Source organism: Pseudopipra pipra, chromosome 2 (genome assembly GCF_036250125.1).
Source record: "Pseudopipra pipra isolate bDixPip1 chromosome 2, bDixPip1.hap1, whole genome shotgun sequence".
NCBI classification, from domain to species: domain Eukaryota; kingdom Metazoa; phylum Chordata; class Aves; order Passeriformes; family Pipridae; genus Pseudopipra; species Pseudopipra pipra.
Genome location: NC_087550.1, coordinates 115,233,555 through 115,244,393, shown reverse-complemented (window position 1 = coordinate 115,244,393; position 10,839 = coordinate 115,233,555).

Genomic DNA, 10,839 nt, shown 5'->3' with positions numbered 1-10,839 from the left:
GAGAGGGCTTTGGGGTGACCTAATTGTGGCCTTCCAGGACCTGAAGGGAGCTGACAAGTTGGATGGAGTTCCAATCCCCCTGCCACAGGCAGGGACACCTTCTACTAGACCTCGTTTCTCAGAGCTCCATCCAACCTGGCCTTGAGCACTTCCAAGGATGGGGCATCCACAATTTCTCTGGGCAACCTGTTTCAGTACTTCACCACCCTCACAGTAAAGAATTTCTTCCCAATATCCCATCTAACCCTATTCTCTTTCAGTTTGAAGCCATTCCCCCTTGTCCTGTCACTCCAGACCCTTGAAAATAGCCTCTCTTCGTCTTCCCCATAGGCTCCCTCCAGGTATGACAATGCTCTCCAAAAGCCCCAAGGAAGAAAACATAGGTTACAGAGCTGCACTGGGCCTGCAAAGCTGCCTGAAGGTGTGGCAGCCTCTGCTGAAAGGTTCAACATGCCATGTCAGTGTACAGGACATGCAGAAATATTGGCCCCTCTTTGAAGAAAAGGATACTACTGATCAGAAATTCCAGACACACAGGGGAATTCCTTATTACTCTCCCTATATATGATTCCAGTCATGGGACAAAGACTGTGTCTGAAACCTCAGTCTTCATGAGCGGACAAGGCCAGTGTAATCTTTTGCCCATTTTAGAGATGGGATCATTTGCCAGTTGAATATTTCACTCTCTGCAGATGTGAAATGATGACTTCAGCTGCAAGGTGGCAGATTCAGGTCTCCACCAATGACTCATGCTGTCTTTCCACATAAGCATATGAAGTTTATGTGCTTGTCAGTGACATCTATAAGTGACCACAGCCCCCAAAGTCAGAAATAAGATCTAAGAAATATCCTTCAAATATTTGTAGCTAGCAAACAGTATATGACCCCCTAGCAACATCTGTCTTCCAGTCCTTTTCTCATGGGTAATAGATAGAAGAAAAAGCAGTTGCTGCTCCCTGACATTCATGGGGCTCATGTGGTTGAGACCTGAACTGGGAATCTAATGACTCTTGGTACAAAGGACTCAGTGAGGTTTCGTGTGATTTGATTTCAGTCTTCCAGGGTTCTTTTTCAAGGAATTACATTCAAAAAGTTGCATTGCTCAACCTAGCAGAATTTCAAAACAAAACAAAACAAAACAAAACAAATGTAACAAATAAATTATTTTTTTTTTTTTTAAAGTCAAACAAAAGGGAATTGTGAATCTATAAATCTAGTTCCTTATTCATGCACAGCTTTTATTATGCAATCACATACTCTGATCTATAAGCCTTCTCCGAGTGGGATAAGACTAAGCACACACTACTGTGAAAGCAGGTTGCAAGATCTGCCTTTAGTCAGACTTTTTCAGCCTTGGTACTCCTTTGATGTAAAATATTAAGTGCCCACTAGACTGTGGGCAGGTTTGGGGTTTGCTGACAAAGACCATGCCTGTATCCCACAGTATCCTCCATTCTCTTATCCACTGCAAAGGGTGGCAAAGCACTAACCTGCTCTGTCTTGGGGGAAACAAGAATGAGTGAATATTACATGTCTTGGTTAGCATGAAGTGGCTCATCAGGATCTGGGTCAAACCAGCTGGTCAGTGCCTTAGCAAAGACAACACAATATTGCTGACCCAAATACAGGTTTGCATGACAGGAGCTCCAACAGTGTGGAACAGGGATAGCACATGTAAGGGGTGGGTCTGGACTGATAGAAACATGGAAACAGTAGAATGGAGGTGGAGAAGAAAGTGCCATTCACATTTTTTTTGCATGAGAAAGTCGTCAATTCAGGCAGGAAGATGGACATTATCAGGATGTTCATCTCAGGTCATGGGTCTCCATTCCCTTTACCACCGAGGTGCAAAATTGAGAGAGAGGAAGAGGAAAGTCTGTGTGCCAGATAAAAAGGCACCTGGAGCCAGACCTGAAGCAGACAGCCAACCATTACTGGTACAGACCATGAACAGACCATAACAGACCATACCCCTGCCTCAGGAGAAAGAGCTGCTATAGAACCTCTGCTACAGAACATTCTCAGCTTCCAACAAGTCTGAACATCTACAGGTCTTTGTGGTCCTGAAAAAGAAACCCATGTTGCTTCTGGAAAGGATCAGATTTGGCCTCATTCTGATTTGTGAGTAAATAGGACAATAAAATGTATCAAATCATGCAAAAAGCAGATCCAGAACGTGAACCTGTTTACATCAAAAATGATACTTTCATTTTCTCTTATTTAGAGGGCCTTACAGAAGAGGAGGAAAAGGTTATTTAGAGGATCCTTCTTTCTGTTGGCAAAGCTTCCCAGAAAAAACTCAGAGATGGAGATAACAGCTGAGTGAAACACCTGAAGAGTGTGTCTGAAGTGCTAAAAACTAATTTGTAGCACCCAGGAGTTTGCAACCTGGTCACCCTGTGACAGCTTGCACTCTCCAAGAGCTTGTGCACAAAAATGCCCCCCCTCCCCGAGCCAAGCCTGCGTTGAAGGTCACCTCTGAGGAACAGCAAAGTTACCCGGGCAGGTGCCCATGGAGCAGCTCTTCTCAGAAAAAATAATACAGTGAAAAGGGGTCACTCTGCTCTCCAACTGAGCTCAGAAACTGTGAGTCAGGAATCGACCTGAAAGGTTTGAATCCTGGTCTGCAGCAAAAAAATCCCTTTCACAGACAAGGATGCTGAGCCTGTGCAGGGAATACACATGGATGACCGGTAAGGATCTGAGGTGAGAATGTGAAATCTTCTCCGTGACAGTGAGGACAAATCAAGTCAAAGTCAAAAAGCTGGTTGCTTAACTCTTTTCATGTCAAGTTTTTCAGGGGAAAAAAAAAAAAAGGCCCCAAACAGAGCCATATCTGCCTGGGCAGGGGAAGTTCAGAAGGGAAAATCAAGGCTCCTCAATTTGACATTTTCTCCCATTTTATCTCTGCTCCATGGAGCTGGACTCTGAAGACCTCAGCCTCTTGGCTGCGAAACCTGAAAATAATTTGGACATGGATATTTTGTAGAACGATGCTCTTCAATACAAAAACCTTTCCCCTCCATCTTCATTCATCCTGGCTCAGGAGACAGCTTTCATTTTTTTAAAACAAAAAAAGCTCCCACGAAATAGTGCCAGTTCCCTTGTGAAGGCCAGCCTTTGCCTTCATCACTGCAGTGCCTACATCCCCACCAGAAACGGAGACACCTGGGGTGATCAAAACCAAAAGAAGCATGAGTTCACATCAAAGCTCTCCTTCCCAGAGGAATGTCCCAGACAACTCCACAAAGCCTCCCGGAGCCCGACGCTGAGCTGAGCACACATCCCACGTCCCGGTCTGATGAGGCTGACAACGACCAGCTTCAGGGACAACCTCAGATCTGCACACTTGAGCAGCTACTGAAGCAGCTGTGGGGACCACAGCCAGCCCCCTGCTGTCTCAGCCTCTCTGAACCAGCTGTTCAAACCCCCTTGCCCAAGAGCACACCTCCAGGAGCGGGTCCCTGTGAGGCACAGAATGTACTCACGTGAGCTGCACCCCCAAGAATTAGCACCAGACACAAGATGATCTGTGGCAGGACCCAGACTTGAGAGGGCTGAACGTGTGAGCAGTCTGGGAGTCAAACAGATGAGGACCGAGCAGCAATCGGTCAGAGGTGTGCTGCTGCCACAATCCAAGCTGGATAACGAGGCCATTTCTTGCTGTGAAATGGTACTTACTGCATTTAGGAGGAGGGTCTGACAGTGAAGAGGGAGATGCCATCTACAGCTCCCTGGCTTTTTAATATTACATGTGCATGGCTGGAACTAGTAAGTCTTCACTGACACTAGCCCCAAGGTGCAGACGGCTCCGAGAACAGGCTAAAATAAGGAAGCAGATGTATGTTGTCATTACCTTTAGGAGTGAGTTACTACTGCTGTTTGCTATTTGCATAACAAGCAAGTGCCAGAAGCCCCAGCCAGCACCTACATCTGACTTTACTGGCTAATCTATGCCTGTAATATTGTATGGTGTTCATGAAATAAACAAAATACAGTTGTAGTTACACTCTGCAGCAATTCTGGAGTTGTTTTTCTTGAGTGCACTCACAAGGGCTGCTATTCAGTTGAGGTCCTCTGCAGCAATCATTTTTGCAAACTCATAGTGCCTTCCAGGAAAAATCCCAGAGCAATTTTCTATTTTTGAGAGCTGGAGAAATCTGCAGAGGGTGAGATGCTGAGGGCTGCTAGTCCAGAATCCAGAAATGCCATCAATAGAAAGGAGATTGCAACTTGAGAATGACAGATATTTTCATGTCTTCCTCTGCTGACAGCTCTAGATTCCACCCTAAATACAAAAAAAATGGGGACTTCTGATCAGGGCCAGAGGTCCTCAGGGTAGGAGGCAAAGATAGAAATGTCCAGGGATGTGAGCTGGGGAGGATTAAAGTTCAAATAAAAATCTTTCAGAGACTTTATCAAAGCTGGAATAACAGTAAAGAAAATTCATGGCAGATGGTTAATATTCTGCTATGTAGTATAATGTTACCCACTGAAAAGAAGTAAATCAGAACTGAACATATATTGGTTGTAGCCCTTGTAGGACTCTTAGAGAAGAAGTAGTGTTTTAGTCTTATAAAGATTTTACATATGCAAACAGTTTGGAGAGAACACATGGATACACATAAGGATGTGTGTGTCCTTTGGACTGGGGAGAAGAATGAGCAATGGAAATTGCATTCTTGATCTTCCTTTCATTTCCAATAGAAAACCCTTCTTTTCTGGTCTGTATCCTTTACACCAACCAAAAATTCAGAACTGTGCCCAATTACTCTGAGAACCACAGCATCTTTCTCCAGAGGCCTATGTTGTGAGGGCACATATGTATGATATTTTTTCTCTCACTGCCCTCAAAACCAGCAAATTTATCATCAGGAACTTGCTTTATCCTTCACGAGTGTATTTCAAAAAAAACCATGTAGATATGAACCTTCCTTTTTTAAAGCAAGCTTCCTACAAAGGCTTCTCATTCCTAGAGAACCACATCTGTCTGGCTTTCTGCTGTCAAAAGGCTGAGACAACTATTGCTGGTAGCAGGGTGTTACATAAAGTACAGCAGTGATGTGCTAGACATCAGCACAACTGTTGCAACAACAAGGAAAAATAAAATATATGTTAGGATGGGAATCTTTCTGCAGCCTCCCACTACAGCTTTGCTGTTCCCAGGTGTAAAACTGGCTTATAGGGAGAAGACTTGATATTTATGTCTCGATGTGTCTACCAACGACAGTGCTGATTACACTGTTAATATTTGAATTTCTGATAATAGGAAGGTGGGCAAGATTTAAGGGGTTTGTATAATTGTAAGAAGATATCGCTTAAATTTCCATATTAACTGCAAGAATCAGCATAAATGTGCTCTCAGGCGTCCTACAGCAATAGAAATCCAAATTCAGCCAGGATTTTTGCTTTTCTAACGTGTAGCTCCTCATGGAAATTCTAATTCACTCTATGATGAATTCCTATTAAAAAGAGGTTAACCAAAACCAGGAAAAATAGCTTCATTTTAGGCACTAGCCAAACGCAGTAATTCTCCCTTTCCTCCCATGCCTCCAGACTGCATGTCTCCAAACAATACCTACTCTCAGAACTGAAAACGCAGCAGAAATATTCTTGAGTTGTCAGAATATCGTTCCAAAGAAGTCCTTTCCAGATTGGAAATGGTGGTACATTCCACTTACAGTTGTGAGACAAGTTAATTAGACAGATACAATAAACTACATAGCAATTTCGAAGTAACTCCACTGGAAATTATGGTAATTGCGCAGTCATTGAAGTAAAAAGGTCCTAAATAGAAAAACACAGCTCAAACGTCTTCGTATATGTAGCTGCTTTAACTTCAGCTTCCTTTTTTTCCCCCTCTAAGTTCAGAATACTGAGTACCCACCTTCCCTGTGTGCGTGTTTCTCGGCAATTCATGGCTCATTTTGAAGAATTGTATCATTTTGTGAGGCTCTCTGAAAGCAGTCGGGTGCCTACGGGCTTTGCTGGACTGGAGCTCTAGCACTGACAGATTGCATGACTGAGCCCTCGGCCATTTCACCTCCTCTATATGATACCACTCCATTAAACCTCAGTTCTGGCTGGAGGACAGCAGCAAAAGGGAAAAAAAAAAAAAAAAAAAAGAATATTGGAGGCACAGATCATGTGCAAGGTGCTTTCCTGCTCAGAATGCCATGCCAAGTTTACAGTATGCTTTTCTTTATGTCTTGGGACAAAAAAAAAAAAAAAAGCTGAGTTTCTGGACCTGTCTTTATTTATGCAAATATAATGCCTATTAACTTCACCAGAGCAAACCCCAGTGTAAATGACATGAGAAGGAAGTTCCAGAGCTTTGTATCTGATGAAACATGTCTGTATGCTTGAAAATAAATGAAAGCATATACAGAAATACCCAGAAGCCATTTTTGAATGTGAAAACCAGCCCTTGCTGCAGAGGGGGAAAGCAGATCACAGGTATCCAGAGCACAGGCACACCACCTCTCCTACTCAGGATTGAAAGGGATTCCCCAAGGAACAGCAGTGGAAGAGAGCAGTCAGTGACTGCCAGTTGTCCCAGCCCATGGCCAAGACCATCCTCCACAGGAAACAACAAGGTGAGGTCAAAATGCCCAGTGGAAAATTGTAGGACTGTCCCTCCATGATGATCTCCATGAGAGAGAAGCAAAACACTTCCCAAATTCCCCCTGAGGAAAGCAGGTGGAGACTGCCACAGCCCTTGAAGACAATGGAAAAGCTTCAGGAAGGAGTGGCATGCAGTGTCCCAGATATGCCATGCAAGGAGAGGACAGTTTGGCTCCTCACATGCAGTCAGGTACAAGATGGAAGAAAAAAAAAAAACCAACGAAATCCTTCAAATTCTCAAACATGTATTCATGCATTTCTCCCCCCCCCCCAGAGATTTCATTGTGTGACTCATGAAACGTGTCATTTTAAAACCTTAGAGGATAAGTTGTCAGAATATATTGTGCTTTAAAGCCTTTCTTTGGTCTCTCATTTAAATCTTTGAAAGACTTTGTAAGTTATTTTTTTCGCGTTCACTTTGGTTTTAATATTGCAGAGATGAATGTGCCTTCTCTCTTGCGAGTTAAGCACTTAAAATATTCCAGAAAAATGAAATGTGAGGCATGAATTGCGAAAATGACAATCCTTATGGCCCTCTATATGCAGAGGAGCTCCAAGTCTTGCAGACCCTTCAGACTTGCACCTCCTCCTTTGGTGGTTACATCTTAACACCACGCTGATAATAAAAGGTAAATGAGTTCCCGCAGCAGAGTATCAAGGATGTGAACGTGGATGCAGCTCTTAACCATTATGGGCAATTAGAGGGCTTCGAAAGTGTGTTGCCTGACTTTCTGTTGCTTGGTAACTGTGCACCTAATTCTTTCTCTAAGAGGTCACAGAAATGTCAGAAAATCCATTTTGTTGGGGGGAGGGGGGCGAGAGACAAATGCCCCCATCAGAACAGCAGCCTATAGATTCGTTAAAAGAACTTCATGTCTTCCATTAGCAGATGCAAAATAGTATTAGTAGTATTGTTGTTATTTGCCTAGAACTACAAAACTGCGATTTCTGAGCATCACCAAGCATATGACAGGCTTGCTGTGCCAAAGAGCTCAGGAACTGCAAACACACTGACGCAGAGCCTGGTGGAGTCAATGGAAAAACACACTGAAACAGTGATGGTACTATCAAAGTTTTAAGGAATTTCTGAGATTGGAAGCTTTGCAAACGTTGCCTGGCACTGAAAAAAAAAATATGGACTTAGAAGGAAGCTAATGAGACAGAAGATAAAATTCTCTTCTCTGAAAAGATCCGAGTTGCAGTTTCTGCAGCCCCTGAAGTGCTGGATGACTTTCACAAAGGGAGAACAAATTAAGTGACGTCTGTGAGGGAAAACCTTGGCTATTTTTACCTGCATTTTAAGGGACAGGACTTTGGAAGTGTATCTCATCTTCAGCAAATTTCCAGGTCTTTCTACTTTGAGACAGCTCTAGTAATACACACTCCTTGTTACATACTATTGCCCACAAATGGATACTGTCAAAAGAAAACTACTTCCCTCCAGCTTGAGCAGTGTGTTCAAGTTTGCAAAATGCAGTTTAGATTAAATGAATGCCCCTGAGATTAAGTGAATGCATTTCAGGAGGGACACAATATGCAGGTGTCCAGCACTGACCATCAATCACTTTCTTGCAGAGCTGGAGCTTTCCTGCAGTTGTCACTGTAATCGCTCTGCAAGAATTTGCAATCATTTTCTAAAAGCATGTTTAGGAGGAAAGAAGGGCAGACAGTACATTCTGTGCTTCGGAAACCGGGTCTATTTCATCATAAAAATAAAAATAAAGCACATTTCCATGTTGAAACGGTATGTTTGTGAAACACCACAACTATCTGGCCCTTAGACCCCTCCACAGGACAATCTTGTGGCTGTGGGCAGCACAGAAAGCCCAAACTCCGGGTCCCAGCCTACCTTTGGCCACAAACTCACTGCACAGTACTAAATAAATAAAACTCAAGCCACCACCTAGCGAGGGGGAAAATTCATTGATGGAAAACTAGAGCTTCATTTTTAATGTGTTTTGAGAAAACGATAAACCTGATTTTTCCTTATGATCTTCCACGAAAAAGATTTCTTCAACTTGGAATTATCAGAAATATGCAAGCACCTACGTATCCATTTCTGACAGTAAATGATTCTGTGATATAAATCACTATCACTAAAACAACAAATCATTAATCACAAAAAGAAATAGGTCTTTAAAATAAGGGAGAAAAGATGCAATCAAGCTACAATAATGTCTGTTATTCTTTAAGTATATAGGTGTTTTTCTGTCACAGTTTTTTCTTCATAATTTTGAGGTGAAATCATATTGTTTGGATGCTCTCATTTGTTTATGTACTGGGGACAGTCAATGTGAATGAAGAACTCACATAAATAAAGATTTCGTGCACATCCAAAACAAAGGAGTAGCACAGGCTGCTCTAAGAAACATATATTGGCAAAATCCAGCAAATCTTTGTGAAGATGCTTGTACCATTATTCTGGTCCATAGACTAACATGGGTTTTGAAGCACTTTAATGCATAATTAAATTCTACTGTTCTAAGTATGTTTCTTCTGACACAATTTTCCAGAGACACCACAGAGGATGAAAACATGTATTATGCAACCCCTTAAAAATTGTAAGCTTACAGGAAAAACTCCTGAAAAATTTTTGAGGCAATCAAAATCCTGTGAAATTGCGGCGAGTTGGAGGTTCTTGGGAAAAATAGATCCCAGAAAGAACAAAGGAGTTGAACAGTGAGTAACCAAAGAAACATGAAAACAGTAATGGTGCAATAAAAGAATATTTTTTTTTCAGTATTGACTGTGGATACAAATTTAACACTGACCAAAAATGAGCTATGGCAGCCACATGGAGAACCGTGCAAGTAATTAATGTGTTGACTCTTAACCCCCCCACACCTCCTCCTGTGGATGGTTTAAATGCTCTGCAAAGCATGTGACTGTAATGCAATGATGCTAAATGGCCACTGGCATTTAGGCAGCACAAAACCTGCAGACAAACACACACAGCCACACACCCACTCGTTTTCTGTAAATAATCTGTCACCTTCAAGTTCCAGGACTGCATTTTGCTGCTCCACATATCATCTTCCTGGAACCAGAAAACTGATTCAAGCAAAAATTGCTCCACAGGCAGAATTCTGCCCACCTGGCCAGGGCCTCAAGATCGTGTTTTCAAAGGGTCTGGTGTTTACCTGGGGTGGAGGAAACAGAGCATTCAGCTGATATGGAACAGCTTTCCTGATATGCCCCTCACTGAAGTGGTCTGGCACACATCTGAATTCCCTGTACACTGTTCTTTTTCCATTTCAGCCACCTGAAGCTTTTCAAGTTTCGTGCTACAGGCTGGGGGAAGAGTGGATGGAAAGCAGCCCAGTGGGAAAGGGCCTTGGGTGCTGGAGACAGCAGATGAACGTGACCCAGAGTGTGCCCAGGTGGCCAAGAAGGCCACGGGCCTATATCAAAAATAATGTGGCCAGAAGGACCAGGGAAGTGATTGTCCTTCTGTACTTGGCACTGGTGAGGCCTCACCTTAAATCCTGGGTTCAGTTTTGGTTCCCTCACGACAAGAAAGACATTGAGGGGCTGGAGTATGTCCAGAGAAGGGCAACAGAGTTGGGGAAGGGTCTGGAGAGTAAATCATATGAGGAGGGGCTGAGGGAGCTGAGGGTGTTCAGCCTGGAGAAAAGGAGGCTCAAGGGGGACCTTGCTCTCTACAACTGCCTGAAAGGAGGTTGTAGCCAGCTGAGGGCTCTGCTCCCAGACAACCAGCAACAGGACAAGAGGACATGGCCTCAAGCTGCACTAGGGGAGGTTCAGGTTGGATATCAGGAAGAGTTTCCTCACTGAAAGGATGGTTAAACACTGGAAGGGGCTGCCCAGGGAGGTGGCAGAGTCCCCATCCCTGGAAGTGTTCAGGAAATGACTGGATGTAGGACTTTATGCCATGATCCAGTTGACAAGGTGCAGATCGTTTAAAGGTTGGACTCAGTGATCTCTGAGGTCTTTTCCAACGTGAATGACTCAATGATCCTGTGATTCTGTAAGTGGACTGCTCAAGGGCAAGCAGCTCAAGGAGGTGGTTGTGCAGGTCCCCAGTCCATGCCTGGAGAAGGAGGGAAGGGACAGAAACCACAGACTCAGAGAGGGTGGGCACATGGGAGGGCTGACAGAGCTGGCAGGAATGGCTGCAGGTCACACCAAAGCCAAAGGGACTCTTTGCAATTGCTTTCAGCAAGCTTTGACTCTGGGCCCAGGTCTCTTCTATCT